This window comes from Mus musculus, chromosome 2 (genome assembly GCF_000001635.26).
Source record: "Mus musculus strain C57BL/6J chromosome 2, GRCm38.p6 C57BL/6J".
NCBI lineage: Eukaryota > Metazoa > Chordata > Mammalia > Rodentia > Muridae > Mus > Mus musculus.
Window position 1 is genome coordinate 30,497,826 of NC_000068.7, and position 4,525 is coordinate 30,502,350.

Below are 4,525 nucleotides of genomic sequence, written 5' to 3' on the forward strand. Positions count from 1 at the left end.
TTGGTTTCAGAGCTGATGTTCTAAAAACCAAATGATTGTCCAGGTGCCAGCTGTTCCCACAGATCGCTCCTGGCTGGCAGGATGCAGACTTTTGCCCCCGATCTCATACAAGGAGCCACAGAAGAGCCAGAAACAGACTCTGAAGCTGTTCTGTGTCTAAAGCCAAAGTAGGTTCCTGTCCAAGGTCCCAGCCTGACTCCAAGTGCATGACATTGACATAGTCCTGCCCCTGACCCCCAGATCCTTGCTGAGCTAAGGCTGACGTAGCCTCAGCTAAGACCATGTGTGCCACTACTGCCTGTATGATAGGTGACAGGCCGTGCTGCCCTGCCAGCCAGAGCTGGAGGCTGGGTTACAGGACAACAGGTAGGCTTTCTCCTCAGGGGCACGTGGTCAGTATGGGTAGACAGGCCCTTGGTCCTCTGCTCAGTTGCTGCTCCACTTGGAGCCCACTTGACCCCAGGGCAGTCAGAGGCCGAGTGTCCTGCAGGCCGGACTCCATGGGATGCATCCCTCCTGTTTCCTTTTGGGAGATAGATTCCTAGAAAGGTTCTGTCCAGTTTTCCCTCTGGCCAAGCAATGGGGCTGCAGTCTTCCATCTGTCAGGCAGTGCCCTCCTGTGTCCCCAGGCTCCTGGGTCCTGAGACTCCTTCTTCCCTTAGGAGTGAATAGGATCCTGGTCTCAGCATTCTGGCCAAAGAGGCTCAGGAGCCAGTGCTCTGTCCACAGGCAGCCCAATGACATGAACTGCCTCATGGGCTGTCTTCCTGGATCCTGCCTTGCCTGAGGCAGCCTGTCGCTTTCAGATTGGGACAGCTTAGATTTGGGTTTCTATGTTTCTGACTAACAGAAACCATACTTCCCCACTTTTTCCACCCAAACATGGCTCTGTGGTGGCTGCCATATGCAAACTGGCCCCGTCCTCTCTCATATGTCTTAGAGTGGTGACAGGAATGACTGAGCTGAGCCTGGCAATTGGGGCTTAAGTGGCTGTGTGGGGACAGGGAACGCAGGCCATCTTTGTGTTGGCATTGACCTTTGGGGGCAATTTTAAGGCACAGACAGGATCTTTGGGTTTGAGAATCAGGAAAAGGACCTTTGTGAGCAAAAAGAATAAGCCAGATAGGCAGGAAAATGGGTCTTGGGGCCAACAGGGGTGAGACTGGGTGGGAACATGAATGTATTCAGGCACCTATGGTCATATACAAACTGTCAGTGTGTCATGTTTGGATCAGAAGTGTCCCCAAAAGAGAAGCTCCTGGGTTGGAGGCAGTGTTCAGAGATGGCGGTCCTTGAGGGGTGTCTGGGTCATGAAGTCTCTGACATCACTAAAGGGCTAATCCATCCACAAGGTCCTTAGCTTGGTGGGATACTGGGGATGGGGAAATGTGAAGAGGTGGTGCCTTGTTGGAGGAAATGGGTCGTTACAGGTGTGCTGGCTAAACTTAAATCAACTTGACTCACAAGTCATTTTGGAAGGGGAGAGAAAAATGCCTCCATAAGACTTGCCTGTAGGCATGTCTGCTGACCGTGTTCATGATTAATAAATGATGTGGAAGAGCTCAGTCCACTGTGGGCGGTGCCACCCCTGCGTGCATAAGACAGCAGGCTGAGCAAGTCAGGAACAAGCCAGTAAGCAGCAACCCTCCATGGTCTCTGCTTTAGTAGCTGCCCTGACTTCCCTCCGTGGTGGACAGTAATGTAGAACTGTGAGCTGAAACAAATTCTTCCCTACTCAAGTTGCTTTAGGTCATGGCGTTTTATCTTAGCAGGAAAAAAACCTAACTAAGGCAATTGGGTTGATCCATGGGCATGTCTGTGGGGGATTGCCTTTTTGTTCTATTTTGTTATTTTGACACAGGGTCTCTGCAGAGCCCTGGCCGTTCTGTAGACCAGGCTGGCCTTGAACTCACAGAGATCCACCTGCCTCTGTCTCCCAAGTGCTGAGATTAAAGGCATGTGTCACCATCCTGGCCTGTGATTTTTTTTTTTTTAAGTAAATGGATGTGGGGAGACTCAGCCCACTGTGGGCAGCACCATTCCCTAGACAGAGGGTCTTGGACTCTATGAAAGGAGAGAGATCCAGCTGAACAGAACAAGCAAGCATGCGCGCCCCCATCTCTCTGTGCTCTGAACTGTGGATGTGATGTAACCAGTTGTCCGAATGTTTGACTCTTTGTCAGGGCACTTTACCACGGCAAAGGAAAAGAAGCTAGAACATTCTGGGCTTCTCCTTTCAGGTAGATCAGTGGCCGAGTTGCTTCTCACCTGGATCCATTGCTGTGTGAATGGCTGCAGTATGGAGATAACCCAGTTCTGCTGCCCCTCTACCTACTGGCTGGAATATTCCAGAAAGGATCATCCGTCCGGACACCGGGCAATACCATGTTTCTGGATGATCTTTTCCTGGTCATTTTGCTGCTCTTCCAGCAGGGGAGGAAGCTGAGGTTCCCAGGCTACGTGTGATGTGAGTTCTGGGTTACAAAGCTCAGAAGGGTCCTGGTGGAAAGAGCTGGAACCATGACGCTTCCAGGGCCACCCCTGCAGTCTGGGAGACAGAAGGGCCAGTACCCAACTGGAGCTGGTGTGAAGAGACAGGCAAGACCTTCTCCTCAGAGTCCTGCAGACTGCCTTACCCGGGGCATAGGTTTGCTTTTGCTCCATCTTGGTTCAGGTGGGGAGTTCTTGCAGGACTCTGTGGCACATCATCCCTCAAAGGGCGCTCTCCTCAACCCAGCAGGTTCTCTTCCGTGCTTTCTTCCAGCTTGGCTTGCCGGGAAAGGCAGGGCCTTCCTTGGCTTGGCCTCCGGCAGCAGCAGCATCCTTACTGGGCCTGGCAACCTCTCCATTTACTCAGTGCCTTGTGAGGAGCCTTGAGCCTCTCTAGTTCTTGGGCATGGACTTGGCTGAGGTCCTCTTCTGCTGTCCCTCAGAAGCAAGGCAGTGTGATGATGGCCCAGGTGACCCAGTGGGTAAAGGCACTGATGAGAGGAGGGACCCTGGCCGCTTGTCTTTTCATCTCCACATGTACACTGTATAGTGTATGTCCCAAAACAAACACACTAGTTAGAAAATAAGTCTTATTTATTTATTTGGTGTGTATGGGTGCACAAGTCCAGATGCCCACCTAGAGGTCAGGGTGACTCCTTGAACCCAGAGCTCACCAGTTAGCTAGACTGCCAGCCAGTGAGTTCAGGAATCCTTCTGCCTCCAACCTCCCAGTGCTGGTCTTACAGGTGCCCACCATACTTTGTTCTCTAGGTAGCTGCTGGGGACCTGATCGCGGGTCCTCATACTTTTGTACAGACCCTCTTCTGTCTGTGGAGTTCCCCAGCCCAGGGTTCACATTTGCTCCCTCAATGTAACATTTTGTTTCCTAAGTTCTCTTCTGGGTATAAGTTTGATTCCAAGCGTGTGCTTTAATAATTAACTGATTGTTTTGTTTTTTTTTTTAATTTAATTTTTTTCTTTTTTGAGACAGGGTTTCTCTGTGTCATCCTGGCTGTTCTAGAACTCACTTTGTAGACCAGGCTGGCCTCGAACTCAGAGATCTGCCTGCCTCCTGAGTTTTGAGAGTAAAGGCGTGCATCACTGTGGCCCAGCAATGAACTGACTAGTTATTGGGCATCTTTTATGTGCACTTTGTGATCTGTGGGGAAAGCAGCCTAGATATCAGGTGACCAAATGAGAATCTGTGTCAGTCATTCTGGGCCACTGTTAGACTTTGAGCTGCTTTTGTACCTGTGTGGGGACCCAGATTCCTAAGTGTGACCTTTTGTGGGTATGTGGGAGCTTATCTGTGAGGCCTCTTCCCCTCCTTCATGTTTAGAAACAGAATCTTCCTATGTCGCTCCAGCTGATTTTGATCTCTACACACTGCCTGCAGCTTCACTCCTGAGTATTGGAACGACAGATGTGTACCAATATCCAGCTCTGTCCTGGATTGTGGACCCAGACTCCTAAGGACTGCCTGCAGTGACTCCTGTGGAACAGGCAGGCCCTGTCCCTGCCCTACTGCATTGTGGGTCTAGTGTCATCGTAACTCAGAACACTCATGGCCAGGATGAAGAACAGGTTGATCTTGCCACATGCCCCCAGGGAGCTGACGGTTCCAAGGGAGAGGAGTCCTGCTCAAGGAGTCTGGAGTTAGGACGGTGTCTCACAGAACAGGGCAGTGCCATGTCAGGTAGTGTGGCCAGCCATGGATTGGTGGGGCTGTTTGTTCCACAGTGAAAGCTGAAACCCGACTAAGCCACGTGGAGACCGGTGCTCACCATACAAGCTGATCTGAATAAATGAGTTCATGTTTCTAGATGAACATCTGAGACAGCCTTGGGTATGAGTTACAGGAGGGGACTCCTCTACACCGAAACCCAAAGCCCATTCCTGCCATCCTGGGCTTGCCCCATTTCCACTTGGCTTCCTCTGATGATGGGGAGCTCTCTGAGCCCCATGCTAGCTTGCTTAGTTTCGGAACCTTCCCTGTGGTGAATGGGGCTCTCGTTGACCCAGTACAGAATAACTC

At 51.2% G+C, this 4,525-nt stretch overlaps 1 long non-coding RNA gene across 1 annotated transcript; it reads left to right on the forward strand.

Moving 5' to 3' along the window:
• Gm39781 lies at window positions 1-4,303 on the forward strand. The gene is made up of 3 exons (XR_866100.1): window positions 1-366; window positions 2,241-2,467; window positions 3,857-4,303. It is a non-coding gene; the product is annotated as a predicted gene, 39781 (long non-coding RNA).
• The last annotated feature ends 222 nt before the right edge of the window (window positions 4,304-4,525 follow it).